Genomic DNA, 16991 nt, shown 5'->3' with positions numbered 1-16991 from the left:
CGAGCACATGGCCCCCAATTGCTTTCGGGAACGCTCCCGCAAAGCCTACGGGTTCATGGCCCAGCACTCAGAGCATGACTTTGAGTTGAGGTCACGCTCTAGACACCAAAAGCACACAAGGTGCAGATCTGTCACGGACATCGCCCGGTGAAAGGAGCTGCAGGGCTTGAAGGCGGTCCGATGCTGGGACATCCTCGACGTACCAGGAGTCCAAGACTGTAGAAAAAAAGAAATCAACAAAAAGTTTTAAAAAACGAGCCAAAAACCGGCTAAGAGGTAACCTCTCGTCAGCTTTGCGCAAGGCTGTCGCCGATAAAGAAAACTGACGTTAGCGCGCATGGGAGGCGTCTATATAGGCCAATAACCTCGGCCGCCCTTCTCACCCTCACAGTGTAGGAAGCTCCCTCCTCCGGAGCCACGGTAGGTGGAGAAAGCAAGCCAGTGTCAGGGTAGTGTCTAGACCACTGGCATCACCCAGGCCCATTCGCCAGTCCAGTTCTATAAGCTGCTCAAATATGGGTCCAGTCATCCCCTCCCATTCCTCATCACCATCTTCTGGCACAAATTGAACACGAGGAATGAACACAGGCATGAAAGTTCCTTTGGGCGTCAGAATCGACATCAATTGTCACCAGTACAGCTCCCCATCCACTTCAGGGACGAGGATGGGGTCGCGCTGACCAAGCGCTTCTTAGTCACGATCGGCATCGGGGTACGTCAAGTAAGATCGACTGACGTTGATCCGGATCGGATTCTGGATCCAGGGGGACCCACTTGAGTCAGGGCGGAGCTGCCGAAGTCAAAGGCCTAGGTCCCCCAACCGACTATGTGGGGCCTGAAGGCGCACCAGTGGAGCCAGGCTGCCCAAAAATGAGGTACAAGGCCTCATAGAACTTTTGTGGGCTCTGTGAACGTCCTCGAGACCTTAATCTTGAATGAGAAACAGGAGCGATGTGGAGGTAAGCTCTCTTCAGCTTTGCGCAAGGCTGTCGCCGATAAAGAAAACTGACGTTAGCGCGCATGGGAGGCATCTATGTAGGTCCTGCGACATCATGCCAGTGCCCACAATGCTGATGATGGACATGGAGCCGACCAACGCCACTTAACGATGCACAGAGGTACGTTTGGGGGAAATTCAAAAGGTAAGGAATCTACAACTAATTGTCTCTATTAGATAGAGAAGTATAAGGCCACAGTAGACAAGCATCGTCGCCCAGAACCTAAATACCAAAGGGGGAAAAGGTATGGTTTTCCACTAAGAATAGCCCCTTAAAAGGAAAGAGAACACTATCCCTAGATTTATCAGTCCTTTTGAGTTTTCACAAGTGGTAAACTCCATTGCCATGAAGTTTTCTCACTCCCTCGCTGAAATACACCTAGTATCCCATACCTCTCTGCTCACACCATAGCGCCCTAATGGCCTGACATCATTGCCTCTGGCCCAAGTAGAGACTGAGGGGCAATCAGAGTATATAGTAAGGGATATTCTGTATTCAAAAAGAATTTGTGGGAAACTGCACTACCTAGTGGATTGAGAGGATTATGTTCCAGAGAATCGCTCTTGGGAACCAGCATCACAAATTACCAACGCCCCTCGTTTGGTGAAAAAATTCCATCAACGTCACCCAGAAAAACCCAGACCAATCAATCTTGTGTTAGAGGTCCTGTTGAGGGTGGGGTAATGTCAAGAGGCACAGGTCTAACTGCAAAGTGGCAGATGTTGACGTATGCCTTATGCATCATTGTCTCAGATGTGTCACTACTTTCACTTGAACTGGTATATGGCAGGTATTTGTCATGTGTATCACTATGTATGTTCCTAAGTAAGTGTTACTGGTTTTTGTTCTTGTTTGAAGACATTGTCTCAGCCCATGCACTTGGAGAGAAACAGGGTAATGAAAACAGGACGTTTCAGTACAATAGAACATTGCTTAACGGAACATTGAGGCGCACTAGCATAACCTCTTGCGAGCGAAGGTTCAGAGCCCTTCAGCCATTTGGGGTGCTGTCTGTGGTCGATGAGGCATTGAATACAGTGTGCATCAAAGCACCGAAATGCAGGGGACGATCAGTGTTTGAAAGGGCATGCACCTTGGTGCGGGTGTTTGCCGCGGGAAGGACAAATGTTTCACAGGAAGAAGTAAGGGTAACTTCTTTCTGGGACAATAGACCCAACCGAACCGAACCACCGTTACCGAGTGGGGAAGGGGCCATTAATACAAACTTGATGCTGCCAAGCTGTAATTGGAATTTCCTGTGTCCTATACAGTGTATATACATTAGGCACGGCAGTGGGAGAGTAAACAGGAAACGTACCACTGTCCGCATTCACCGCGGGAAAAGTAACCCATGAGTAGAAAAGCTCAAATGGGTATGTTGCCTCAGCACTCACCACAAAGAGTACCACCATGCCTTCCAAGGTACCCCAAACGCCTGCAAAAGATTGCGGATGGGTACCCGACTATGCGGGGCAATGTCAACATCACCCATGAGGACACAGTATGGAAGAAACAATCTATTTAAGATGTAGCACTAACGGGTAGTAATTCAAATTACGAACCTTTTTAAAATCTCAAGCTTGAATGTACCTCTAGGTAGCCATAGAGGTAGGTTAATCCGTCACAACTGTCAACCGGAAACAGGAGTGAGGGTGTTGTGGACTGATTTAAGCACTACAAGAGTGTCTCGAATATAAGAACAAAAGTTGGGCACCATGTTGCGTGGATTCTGCTCATAAACAGAACTGTGCACAGGAACCTAGGACCTCAGTGAATTGTGGTGTACCAAAAAACTCACCTCAGTACCAAAACCCCTAACCGACTAGCATTAGTGTCTCATTAGCTCTCCGTCCTAAAGCGAAGCTATCAATGATTAGACAACCAAGAACATTCGACTTAGGGTACTCCCAGGAACAGTGGGAATCAAGAACACTCTTTCGTTTTTATTGTCATACCAGTCCACAACATGAGTAATTAGAGACACGGAAAAGTTTAAAATGTTTATTTTAACGACGTGCTCTAAGATGCAGTATTTTTGCAACATAAGCAGGCATATGATTTAAAATAATAATACGATCAGCATTGTTACAATTCCATAAAACACAGAGGGAGAAATCATATTACAATGATACTGGAAACAGGTCCTACAGTGCCTTGTGAACCACCCTTCCCTGCTAGGAACTAGGTTTTATAATAATAATAGAAGGTCTTTTAGGCTTGAATGGGGAACCCCATACCTCCAAGATCAGCTCTCGCTCTTCCCAAGTGCCTTAATCATGCATGCAGTGCAATATTAAAGGCACTAGAATGTCAGTTAGCTGCAGCTGTGTTCATGTTGTGTCTACAGAGTTGACCAATCAACCTGAATAACAGCATACATTGTTATGGGGACCTTGAAGACCTCTGTACGCAGTTTACTGTCGCAGGGATTCCGTGCTCAGACAGAACTGTGCATAGAGGCTTTGAACCTCAGTCAATTAGGGTGTGCCAAAACTCACCGTAGTACCCAAAAATCCCCTACCAGACTAGCAATTAGTGTCTCATTGGTCATCATAAACTCCCAATGCTTAGACAAACCAGAATATGAACTTAGTACACCTCAGGTAACGTGGAACACATGAACACTCTTTCGTTATACAATCATTGCAATCCAGAACAAGGAGTAAAAGAGGACACGTGCATATTTGAAATGTTCATTCACTAATGCAGTGTTCTCAAACGCAGTATCTTAGCTAATACAAGCAAGCATATTATAAGAAACAAAGTAATCAGCATAGTCACTAGTCCATAGAACACAAACGGTGAAAGCATGGTATTATGCTAAAATGAATAGGGTTTAACAAAACCTAATTCTCACCCTCCCTAGCTAGTATATTAAATTATATCTAAGGTCTCTTTGGGTTTTTAGCAGAGCGGCCCCATACCTCAAGATACTAGTGGTAAGGGATCACATCATCAGCAACCAGCTCTTCTGCATGCGAAGCTCCATCAAGTGTGTTTGTATGCTATTGTGCAAAGCGATATAAAACGCGCCGAAAGCCAGAACTTGGCTGCAGCTGCATGTATGTTATGTCTAGGAACGTGCGAAGATCAGTGCTCACAACAACTACTGTGTTGAGATATCCTTGAAGGTTTCAGCAATCACTGTACAGACACAGCTCGCCAAGCAAGGCTGATATCAGTGTAACAACATATTATTCTCGTATGAATCAAAAACATTTTACTAAGCTCAAAGCTAAAGCAACAACTATGTGTTGTCTGCAAAAGCAGCAGAAAGGTAAAATGGCGTTTAAACAGATGTATGACATCACAACGCATGCTTTAACATCGCAAGTATTACAACGCATGCCTTTACAACGCATAGTGTTGAGGGGTGCTGGATAGTGAATAGTTTAATTTACTATTCCAACTCCAGTCCCCGTGGATAGTAGGGAAGATGTTGCATAGTAAATTAAATCTATTCCCTATCCTAGAGCGCCGCCCAGCGCAATGCGTTGTAATGGTTTGCGTTGTAAAAGTTGCGATGTAAAAGCACTGCGTGGTAAAAGTTGCGTTGTAAAGGATGTTTCCAGTTTGAACTCCTAAAAAGCTCATGCTAACTTAACACAGCATACAGGCTATATATATATATATCTATATATCAGTACAACAACAGTTAATTGTAGTGTTGTGTGCAAAAGCTGCAAAGTGGCAAAATGGCGTTTAACTTCTAAAAAGCTAATGCTAACAAAGCAATGTGTGCAATCAAGGCCCTGTCTTCACTACAGCAGCCTATTTAAAGCGTGTCCGACCACCAACTGTTTTTTCACTTTGAGGCACCAACGTGAAAACATCCCTGGTCTCCGCCTGGATAGAGTTGTCGTTTCATTTCCAGTTTCGTACACCTCTCCGGTAACCAGAGTGTGCGCTTTTGCTAGGACTTCATCTAGAGTGCTCCTACAAGGACTCCAGAACAAGCGCTCCACAAGAACTCCTGAGCAAGTGCTACACAAGAACTCCTAAGCAAGAGCTCCCATGAGGACTTCAGGTCCCAGGTAACAATAGACATCCATGTATACCAAGTCGTGAGTCTGGCAATGCCCATAACAGCTGTTCCCTAACTGTTTGCTAAATAACGCTTGTTGCATCTCACTTGTGTACTGGTGCACTAATCTCTGCTGTTCCTATTACATTTTTTTTACCAACTGATCTAGAAGTTTTTTTTATCACTTAAACCAAAAACTGTTGTCTTGGAGGTCTGGAAGGTGGGCAGATAGTTGGCGACACATAATTAATGTAATGGCATGCAGGTGAATCAGAAACAGCAAAGCAAAGTTTAAATCCTGCAAAGAAGAAATAATAATTGATCAGAAGGGTAAAGCCTTGATGAAGAGGACTGGGCAATCAACAGAGAGCAACGTAAGGAGGAGGCTCTTCTGGGATGGATCAGGCAGTAGAATGTCTGGCATCAGCAGAGTACAGGCAGTACAATGAGCAAAACGTGAAAGTCTTTAGGCTACTCCATTGCTTTAGGAAGTCACTTACAGATTTGACTGGATAAGGAAGGGCGAACTAAAGGAAGGACCCTTGGACGTGAAGCAATCTATCCTCAAATCTTTAGAGGAATGGGAAACAGGAACTTTGAAGTGGTTAATCTCCAATGCTGCTCGGCTGATATGGATGAAAACTTTTAAACAAGTAATCAGTTGCACAACTCTAAACAGTTTGTGTCCCATGCATTGCTTTTTTAATTTAGATCTCATTTAGGTGGGCTGTTCAAATAGTGATAAAGGCTAGGATGATGTGATCTTATACATGAGACCACATATGAGTCCTGCAAGATGGTTTTGAATGATTTGCAAGTTATTAATCAAGTTCCTAGGGAGGCCAATGAAGATGTTGATGCAATAATCCAGGAGTGATTTCAGCAACGAAAGAAGTGTAATCTTTTGGGATTGTTGTAAAAAAGGAGGAATGCACTGAAGCAGGCACAAATGGCGAAAGGCATTTTTTGTGATTTAGCACATATTCGAGAAGGATGCTGCTAAAGAGATCACCCAGATTACAAACTTTCTGGGAGGGCTTTGTCGGTAGTCCCAGGTAAAAGGTATAGGCGGGGTGCTGATTGTGTCTAGAAATAAGAAGTACAGTTTTTTTTGGCTATTCAGATAAAGCTAGTTTCAGATCATCCAGACTTGGACTAGATTAAAAAAGATTATAACGGGATGGTGTGCTTCTGAACCTTCTTCCAATTTTAAGAGGATTTGTGCATCATCCATGTACATATCTTAGCAGACGGTGTGGCCATCCGGATGTGCTCTAAGGGGGCCATGATTACGAGGAAAAGGCACATATGTCTTGCTAGTCATTCACTGGGTTAATTTTGTTGAGCATCATTTATCCATTTATTGTTTTTCTTGAGTCCACAACTCAATCAACCACTGAAACCCTAAAAAACAAAGGAAAACATTATATAAACTAGCAAATTGCAGATCTTTCATGAAAGCTAATACTTAGCAAATAAAATAACTTTGATAGCCTATGAGAACCAATGAAATAGCTTTACAACAGGTGTTATGCATTTAACAAATAGGTGCAAATCTGCTGATTAGTGACTCCTCAATGTATGAAAGTAATTTTGTATTCAGTGTGGGCTTTTAAAAGGAAAATGCTACTTACCAGTATGCATCTGTTCTTGGCATGTAGAGCTGTAGATTTGTAAACTTGTGCATAGATCGCCATCTGGTGTTGGGCTCGGATGTTTGCACTTTGTTTTTGTCTTGGAAGAAGTCTTTGTGGTCACGAGACGAGATAGGTGACTCCTCCTTAGAACGATAGTGCGCATGGGCATCGACTCCATCTCCAGATTGTTTTGCCATGGAGGGTTATGATGGAGTTAGTAAGAGATCGAAAAAGATGCCCATGTGTAATGTATCCAAGTAAGATAATACTGGAACAGATAGAGGTAACCGGGGAGGCGGGTGGGTGTATACGAATCTACAGCTCTACATGCCAAGAACAGATGCATACTGGTAAGTAGCATTTTCCGTTCGAGGCATTTGAGATGTAGATCGTAAACTTGTGCATATACTATACAGCAGTTACCTCTTTAGCGATGGCTTCTGGGTCACTCGGTCCCATCAAATTTAGACCCCCTGTGGTCCAGCTGTCTGGGCTTACCTCCTGCTCCGAAAAAACAGATCAAGAGCCTGTGTGTCTGGCTCGACAGTAATCTAAATTTTTAGGAACAAGCTCGAAAATTCACAGCTAGCCTCTATGGCCTCCTAAGAATGATTAGAGGGATCCTTCCCCTGCTTCCTTTTGCTGCTAGACGGCTACTAGTTCAAGCTTTAATCCTATCAAAGCTCGACTATGTTAATGCCCTCTATTTAGGAGCCCCTCAGGTCTCAACTAAAAGACTGCAAACTGTACAGAATTGTGCAGCTCGCCTTCTATTGAACATCCCTAGATGCCTCTCAGCAAAACCTGCTCTTGCCACTCTACACTGGCTACCAATCCAAGAAAGAATTCAATTTAAGGCGTTGTGCATTGCACATAAAGCACTCAATGGGAAGGGCTCCCCATTGATCCATTCTATGATTCAGCCCTACCAACCAAGTAGGGCACCGAGATCTGACAAAAAAGGCCTACTCGTAGTTCTGAAGATCACGAGATCATGAACTGGGGGCAATCTGTTTCATATAACACGGCTAAGCTTTGGAACCTCCTGCTGGACCATATATGGCTTCAACCTAATTATCTGAACTTTTGAAAACAACTTAAAACTTTTCTTTTCCCTTGATCTGCTCAAAGCTTAAGGGGTGCCACAGGTAGCGCTAGGATGCAAACGGGTAACTATGCGCTCTACAAAGGCTTTTACATTCATTCATTCATACCTGTATCTGTTGCAGTGGTTTGAAAAAGTGTTCTTAATACTTCCTGGCCCACACTAGCTTGTTGTTTTGCCTGCACATCTACACAGTAGTGATTTGTGAAGGTGTGTGGTGTAGACCAAGTTGCTGCTTTGCAGAAGTCATCTAGGGGAATGTTCCCTAAGAAAGCCATAGATGCCACCAGTTTACGTGTGGAGTGAGCTCTAGGGTGAACGGTTAATGTGCGTTTAGCTTTAGCATAGCATATTTGGATGCATTTAACAATCCACCTTGCAATCCATGTTTTTGAGATAGGATTGCCCTTATGAGGTGAGGAGAAAGCAATAAATAGTTGTTAAGCCTTTCTAAAAGATTTTGTTCTTTCAATGTAGTAAAGTATCACTCTTTTCACGTCTAGCGTGTGAAGTGCTCGTTCTGCTACTGAGTCTGGTAGAGGGAAAAACACTGGCAGTTTTACAGACTGGTTAAGGTGGAAAGTAGACATAACTTTAGGTAAAAATTTTGGGTTAGTCCTAAGAACCACTTTGTTATGGTGAATTTGTAGAAATGGTTCTTGTATGGTTAATGCCTGGAGTTCACTGACTCTTCTGAGAGAGGTGATGGCAACCAGGAAAGCTACTTTCCAGGTGAGAAATTGTAATTCACATTTATCCATAGGTTCAAATGGGGGACCCATGAGTCTGTTAAGGACCACATTTAAGTTCCATACTGTAGCGTATGGTTAATGCCTGGAGTTCACTGACTCTTCTGAGAGAGGTGATGGCAACCAGGAAAGCTACTTTCCAGGTGAGAAATTGTAATTCACATTTATGCATAGGTTCAAACGGGGGACCCATAAGTCTGGTAAGGACCACATTTAAGTTCCATACTGGAGCGGGTGGTACTCTAGGTGGAATTACTCTTTTAAGTCCTTCCATAAAATCTTTGATAGCTGGTACTCTAAACAAAGACAAGTGTTGTCTGTTTTGGAGATAGGCTGCTATGGCAGCAAGATGTAGTCTAATGGATGTAAACGCTAGGTAACATTGTTGTAGATGCATAAAGTAACAGATTATGGTTTGGATAGAAGCCTCTAGTGGGGTGATTTGGTTGTTTGTACAGTAAATTACAAATCTTTTCCACTTTGCGGCATAGCAAGCTCTACTGGCAGGACGTCTAGCCTCTTTAATGATGTTCATGTAGTCTGGTGGGAGATTGAGGTAGCCAAACTATAAGATTTCAGGTGCCCGATCGCAAGGTCGAGTTGACTGGGATCTGGATGTCTTATCTCTCCATGGTTCTGAGTGAGAAGGTTGGGTGAGAGGCGTAGCTTTTGATGAGGAACTACTGATAATTCCAAGAGGATTGTGAACCATGGCCGTCGGGCCCATTTTGGAGCAATTAGGATCATTGTGAGGGAATTCTAATTGAGCTTCCGAACCACTAGCGAAATGAGCGGGAGAGGCGGAAAAGCGTAAGCAAATTTGCCTAACCAGTTTATCCATAGCGCATTGCCTTTAGACAATGGGTGTGGATACCTGGATGCGAAGCTTTGGCATTTGGCGTTTTGGTGTGTGGCGAAAAGGTCTATTTCCGGGTGGCCCCACAGTTGAAAGAATAGAAGCAGAACTTGAGGATGAAAATCCCATTCGTGGATCTGCTGATTTTGGCGACTGAGCAGATCCGCAATTTGATTGTGTACTCCTGGGAGGTGTTCTGCGAGGAGATATATGCTTTGAGGAATGGCCCATCTCCATATGCTTTGAGCTAGGTGTGAAAGCTGCAGAGTCTCCCCCCCCCCCCCCCGTTTTTGTATATAATACATTGCTGCCATGTTGTATGTACGGATTAGGGCAGCATTGCTCATGAGGTGGAGTTGAAAAGATTTTAACACTGGGAAGATTGCTAACAATTCCAGGTATTTTTTGTGGAATTGTTTTTCTTGAGGGGTCCATATGCCCTGAATGGTATGGGTTTGAAGATGAGCTCCGCAGCCGGTGAGCAATGCGTCTGTTAGCCCTACCTGTGGAACCGGGTTGAGGAATGGTCAGCCTTTGGAAAGGTTTTGTATGTTCCATCACTGCAGAGAGCGATGGGTGCGTTCGTCTAACAACACCAGATCTGTTCCCTGACCTTGAGCCTGGTTCCACTGATGTGCCAAACACTCCTGTACGGGACACATTAGGAGTCTTGCATAAGGGACGATGAGAATGCAAGAGGCCATCATCCCGATTAACTGCACAAACACTCGCGCTGGTAGTGAGTGTGGAGGCTGACATTTTTGCCTTAGAGCTTGTATGGCACTTCTCCTGACTGGGTTGGGGCATGCTACAGCTGTTGAAGTATTTATTGTAGCCCCTAGATATTGTTGTATGTTGGATGGTTAGAGGTGGGATGTGGTGAGGTTTACTGTGAATACCAAGTGGTGAAGCAGCTGGATTGTTTTGTGTGTGTGTTGCACACAGCTGCTGTGTGATTTGGCTTTTATGACCCAGTCGTCTAGATAACGGAAAACATGAATGTGTTGTCTTAAGTGGGCTGCAACTACTGCAAGACACTTGTGAAGACTCTGGGTGCTGAGTCACCCCAAATGGGAGGACCTTGAACTTGTAGTTGACCATCTACCATGAACCAGAGGTATTTCCTGTGAGCGGGGTGAATGGGAATATGAAAGTAGGCGTACTTTAAATCCAGTGTAGAGAGAAAGTTGCCTTGTTGAAGTAATGGGAGCTCCTGTTGAAGAGTGACCATGTCGAAGTGGTCCGACTGAATCTAGAGGTTTACCGGTCTGAGGTCCAATATGGGCCTGAGTAAGCTATCCTTTTTTGGGATCTGAAAATAGAGGGAGTACACCCCTGTACCTTGGTGAGGCAAGGGGACTGGTTCTATTGCAGGTTTTTGTAATAGCGAGAGAACCTCTTGTTTGAGAAGTGTAAGTGTTCCGTGGACATTGGATGTTGTCTGTGAGGAAGGTTTTGGGGGGGGGGGGGGTAGAAGTGAGTTACGGGCAGTAACCATACTGGATAATTTGTCTTACCCACTTGTCTGTTGTGATTGAATTCCAGACAGGTAGGAGCTGTGATAGATGTCCCCCAACAGGAGTGGAATGATCGGGGGTAGTTGAGGAAAGTCACTGTATGGTGGTTGGGGAAGTACGCGTGGAGTTTCCCCTGCCCCTTCCTCTATTGCTAATCCCTCTGTATCCTCCCCGAAAATATACTCTGGATGAGGAGGATTAATTGGGGCTTTTATAAAATGAGGAGGTGTTTTCTGATGCAGCCGTCTTTGAGCCACCCCTATAAAAGGAGCGACGAAAAGAACCTCTATTAGAGGGTTGTTGTACTGCCCCCATGGCTTTAGCAGTCTTGGTGTCTTTCTTCATTTTCTCCAATGAAGAATCGACTGTGGGGTTAAAAAGGTGTTCTTGATCAAATGGCAGATTAAGGAGTGCTGTCTGTACTTCTTGTTTGAATCCCGAGATTCGAAGCCAAGGGTGTCGGCGTAGCAAAACGCTGTTGTTAATGGCACGCAAGGCTGTGTCAGCTGCATCAAGGGCACATTTGATGGAAGCATTTGTGATGTTTACCCTCTTGAATGAGGTTGTGAGCTTTATCCTTGTATTGGTCTGGTAAGTGTTGCATCAGTTGTTCTAGCTGTCATAGTGAGCTCTATCATACAGAGCCAAGATAGCTTGTGCATTGGCAATGCGCCAATGGTTGGCAGCTTGAGATGCAATTCTCTTGCCTGATGCATCTATAAGTTTTGATTCTTTGGCAGATGGAGGGGCGTCACATGTTGTCTGAGAATTTGCCCTTTTCCATGCATTTGCAACAACAAGTGAATCTAAAGGTACCTGACACCTGATGTAAATTGGTTCTGTGGGAGCTGCTTTATATTTTTTGTCTACCGTTGGTGTCAGTATTCTGGCTCTAACAGGGTCTTTGAATAGCTCTTTAGCATGTTTTATCATACCTTTGAGGGTGGGCAGAGTGTTTGTGTTTTTTTTGTGAGGGAGCGAAAGATTCCACTAGAAAGTCCTCTTCTATGGGATCAATATGTGATTCCAGCCCATGGTATTGAGCAGCTCGATTAATGAGCTGTGCAAAACCAATATTGTCATCGGGTGGTGATGGTCTTGAGGGATATAGATCGGGGTCATTAGTATGATCCGGGTCTTTATCATAATCATCCTAGGGGGTCTGGGTTCTGTGGAATGCTGTCCTGATTATCATCCCCATACCCTTCCCCATCTTCGTCTTCATCTCCATCCCAATCATTATCATCCTGTGGCCCAGGTGAAAAAATGTGGTGGTGGTAAATTTGCTGGTGAAATTAGCAGATGTGGGTTAAAAGGTGGAAGAGAGGGAGGTATGTAAGAGGAAGAGGGGTAAGTACCCATGTCTTTTTCCTTAAGAGGTATGTGGTAGTCTTCAGGGAGGTCCAGTTTCCGTTGTTTAGGAAGTGTAGCTCGAAGTTTCCCAGTGTCTGGGTCAATATGCAGCTGTTTTTGCTTCGGATCCAAAGAGTCTTGTGGAGGAAATTATTTGGATGGATGTTTAGGAGGGCTTCAGTGTTTTTTAGGCTCAGTGCCCTTAGGTGCGTGTTGTTTCGGCTCCGAAGGCTTGGTTTTCCACAGTTTCACATCAAAAGGCTTTTCATGTGGTTTTGGTTCCGAAATTTTTCTTTAACTGGATTTCGGCTCCGATGCTTTCGATTTAGCCGGTGTTGGTTCTGAAGCTTTCGGTTTTGATGAAATCGGCTCCGAAGTCTTTGGCTTATATGAGTCTTTCGGTGCTGCAGATGTCTTAGGTGCCGACAGCGGATTATCAGACTTAGCCTTGTGTTTCGGTGCCGAAGATGTAGGGTCGATACCTGTAACCGGTTGGCTCGATCCCGAGCCGGAGTGCTTGTCTTTATGTTTCATAGCCGGGCTCGAAGGCGGGGCGTCTGAAATACTGGGCCAGAAGGCGAAGGTGTAACCGGAGTCTTTGGTCTTTTTGTGGGCAGTTACTCACAATTTGTTGACCCGGAGTGATGCTCGAGTCTTCTTCCATGTCTGAATTGTTGGCTTCTGACACAGAAATGTGTCCTTCTTCTTCTTTGGCGCCGGGTTAGAAATCCGATTCGTCTCTGATGATATCTGGCACCGGACTAGTGCCGCGTCCCATCTCATGCCGTCGAGCCCGACGGTCACAAATTCTTTTCTTCGACCTAAATGATCGACAGGCCTCGCAGCTGGTTTCTTCGTGCTCCGGGGAGAGGCAGATGTTACAGACCTTGTGCAAGTCCGTGTGTGGGAACTTAGCACAACACCCGGGGCATTTTTTTTAATGGAGTCCGTTCCATGGACTGCTGGCGTGTTCGGCGTGGGTAGGCCACACGGCCCGCGTCGAAGCGTCGATCGAAGTCGTAGGATTTTTAACGATGCGCGTCGAAAGGAAACTCGCGATCGAAAACAATACCGTAGAGTGGTAAGGATTGTGCATCTAAAAGGTTCCAAGACGATCCTGAACGGGAGCGGTGCAATACACATCCGAAATCGATGACGGAAAAAAATGATCTGGAGATGGAGTTGATTCCCATGAGCACTATCGTCCTAAGGAGGAGTCACCTACCTCGTGACCACAAAGTCTTCTTTCATGACAAAAACAAAGTGCAAACATCCGAGCCCAACACCATATGGCGATCTATGCACAAGTATATGATCAACAGCTCATATGTCTCGAACAATTTTTTTAACATTCTTTTTATTCAAGATTTTGCATAAACAGTAATAATAAATCTCATATTCATCCATACATGTATTGCGATTTAGCAGTTGCAGTGCACTATATAATGTCCTTCCTTCTGACTTGTTGTGATTTACAAAGTCCACTTGTGGCATATCACATTTAGTAATTTACATTAGGTGCTCAGTGCAACTTGAGGGATCTAACATGATCCTGTTGACATTCTGGTGAAACACAATTGTGCTGTTCCAGATAGCATAGTGTTGACCTTACAACAGGGGAGGGGGAGGGATGTCCAAGGGAAAGGTGTGAGGGGAGGGGGGTCCTACAGGGCGCAGTCGGCGCTGTCGGTCATGTGAAGAGTCTCATTATCCCTGCATGGCCAAGAAAGTAGAGGGCAGAGCAATACATCTATCATTATTGGGGTGCAGAGGTGCAGTTGTGTCAGTTGAGTGTGCACTTGTGTATTGCTGCAATGGGCCCCAGAAGTCCCAAGGTCTGGATTGAGTGGGCATCACGTCCCAGAAGGCCACAAGCTGCTCCTGACAGAACGCTGCCTCTCTTAACCACATCACTTTTTTGGGGCCTGCTTCCTAACCCATGTCATGGCAATGTGTCTTTTGATGAGCAGCAGGAGCATCGCACAGAGCCGTCTGTCCCCTGTCGGGATGTCCTTCACGTACCCCATTAGCGCAGTCTTGGGAGATCTGTCTGTTGTGTCCGTCATCTCATCTATAGTGTCAAACACAGCACCCCTATATGTGTGGATCTGGGGGCAGGCCCACGAAAGTGCAGAAAGGTTGCATCAGGGGCCCTACATCTTAGACAACGTGCCTCCGCTGTGAATTCAAGTCTCCTGAGCCATGCAGGAGTTCTGTATGTGCAGTGCAGAAAGTTAAAATGTATGAGGTGCAGCAATACGTCCATTGTTCCTGTGTGATGGGTGTGCGCAGCGCGGTTTCCCACTCTTGGCGAACCCTGGCCTCACATACAGGGTGGTGCTTTGCATGTCTGTATGGAGGCGGGTGATGAGCTTGTGTGGGGATGGGTTTTTTAAAAAACACTCCAAAGTCTGGAATGTGTCCGGCACCTCAGGGAAGGCAAACCAGCATGTAGCTGAAAATATGTAATTTTCTCTAGTACTGTACGTTCCTGCCCCTCATGGATCTGGTGTAAGGCAACGAAAGTGCCACCCGGGTACACGTCTCTCATTTTTGTGAGTTTCATCACTCTGAGTCGGGCACAGGGGCCAGCCTCCGCCAGGGAGGGTAGGTTCGGGTACTTCATAAAAGGTACCAGAGGTGCATGCATGATGTCAATTTTAGCCCTCCCCTTCAGGTTCTGCCAAGCCCTTACCGTACATCCCACAGTATCTATCTCTTTCCTGTGTCTGGGTCGTGGCTAGTATAGGGTCATCGGGAGTGGGACCGGGTCCACTTGGTCGTATTTTGGCGTTGTATGCGCCATGAACTGTGTTGGGTAGATCAAGTAATATGCCAATTGCCCCTGGGCGCACTGAATAGTACAACTCGAGGTCTGGAGCCCCGAGTCCTCTCTGCTCAAAAGGGAGAGTGAGCACCTACTAGGAGACCCGGGGCTGCCTGCCCGCCCATGTCAACAGTGTGGGTATTTTAAAACATTTTTTATTGAAAACAATACAGGAAACGCCGCTCCGGCGCCGGACCCGAAAGTGTGGGTATTTTAATGGCTAAGCAATGTGTGTTAGAAAAAACCTGTTGTCAGTTCATTTGAGTGCAATTACAATGTAGATTTCCCCTGTTTGTCTAGGAAGTTAGAATCTTAAGAAAGATATTTAGGTTAATAGCACAGGCAAATTTCATTATTTTACACAGCCAACAACCATGACAAAATCAAAGAAGAACACAACTATGCCCAGCAAGGTAAGGTAAATACCACACATTTTAAGTGGAAGCAGTTGTGACAAAGAAGAGAAAGAGAGAAGATACACTAATGGCGGTGTCTCTATATCGTTCTACCTATAAGGAAGGGAAATATGCATTTTACTTCAAGTCATATAGGCTAACAAGCAAGATCAAAAACTTGCACTCACATTCGAGCAGCAATATCAGTTATAGAGTCTGAAGTATTTTTTGGAGGTTACTGCCTACAATGATGGATTTAGAGGTCACAGAACCACTGGCAGAAGGCATGTTTTAGTTACTCAAGACAGTGAGAGAATGATGCACATTCAATGAGAGAATGTTAAAACTGAGCCCCCCGTTCATAGGAATGAACAGATACCAAAAAATTGGTGGGAGAGAAAGGGCTCTGTTAATAAGTCCAGAGGCACGGAATAACGCTAAGGATGGGGCTATCCAAAGAGAGCCACTTTAAAAGAGGGGAAAAAATGGGTCAGAGGGTTCATTTGAGGTTTGGTGGAGCAGAAGCACCGCCATACCTCTGTTGTGTTCCTACCCAGTCTAAATCATGGTTCCCCCGCTCTATTTAGCATTGTGGGAGGGAATCACTGGGTTTGCATCAGCACAGCTTCCATCGGTTCCACCACTGTACACCTGTGACCTATCAGCCTGTCTGCCAAAATGGCACCAGGAAAAAATGACAGTTGCACTGCCTTAATAAGGGCAGGGTGACCATCACTCATTTTCCCTTCTCATGTTCTTTATACAAGGCATGGCGGACATAGGCAGACAAAACATAGAATGTCCCTCAAGCACAGGGAGAACACAGTTTGTACGTCAAGGCCATTTGCTTTTTGTATTAGGTGAGCAAACTCCGGTTTTGGGATTTTATTTTTTCAATAGAAAAAGGTCTGTGGGGCAGGTGCTGTCAACATGATGCCCACTCTTCAAAGCTTCAGTAGCAGATCCAAGATACCTGTCAAGATCTCCAATTAGGGGGCAAAATCCTCTACCAAGCTGGTCGAGGTCATTGCATCTGACCCCACCCCCTGATGAACCATCAGCCAGAGTCTAAATTGCCCCTATTGTCCTAGTCTATTATGTCGATGGTAAAAAAAAACCTTTTAGGGAAATAAATGTTGCTCTCCCCACAGGGGTGCGGTTAATCTCAAGTTTGGCCTGAGAAAAAGCATACATGTAAAGATTGATGGTACTATATTCCCCTGCCTTCCTCAATCAGATGGACAAGGCTTGAAAGGAGTTGTATAGGATCAAAACACGAGAACCTAGTCATCCCCCCCCCCCTTTTTTTTACAGCGCTTGAGTGTTAGGGGCCCAAACATCTTGTTCTTTTAGCAGCCAAAGTTAAAAGACCTGGACTACGCCAGGATTTCCTGTCAAAACCGCATGTCACTAATTTCAAATGGCCTTGGAGGACCGGACTGTGGGATTTTTTAGCAAATCTGGACCGAAGGGACAAGACGCAAAAACGATGGATGTGGCTATTGATGGCCAACTCTAGAAGATTTGTGA

At 45.1% G+C, this 16991-nt stretch overlaps 1 protein-coding gene across 1 annotated transcript in view; it reads right to left on the bottom strand.

The window, feature by feature from the left end:
* Positions 1 to 2985: 2985 nt before the first annotated feature.
* Positions 2986 to 16991, bottom strand: part of PHYKPL (5-phosphohydroxy-L-lysine phospho-lyase) — a 508199-nt gene continuing 494193 nt past the window's right edge. Inside the window, exon 13 of the mRNA XM_086931482.1 lies at positions 2986 to 6426. The gene's annotated coding sequence lies outside the window, so the exon portion shown is untranslated. The remainder of the gene's footprint in view (positions 6427 to 16991) is intronic.

The sequence above is a fragment of the Lissotriton vulgaris genome, chromosome 7, assembly GCF_964263255.1.
Source record: "Lissotriton vulgaris chromosome 7, aLisVul1.2, whole genome shotgun sequence".
Classification (NCBI taxonomy): domain Eukaryota; kingdom Metazoa; phylum Chordata; class Amphibia; order Caudata; family Salamandridae; genus Lissotriton; species Lissotriton vulgaris.
This window is presented reverse-complemented; position numbering and strand designations above follow the sequence as displayed.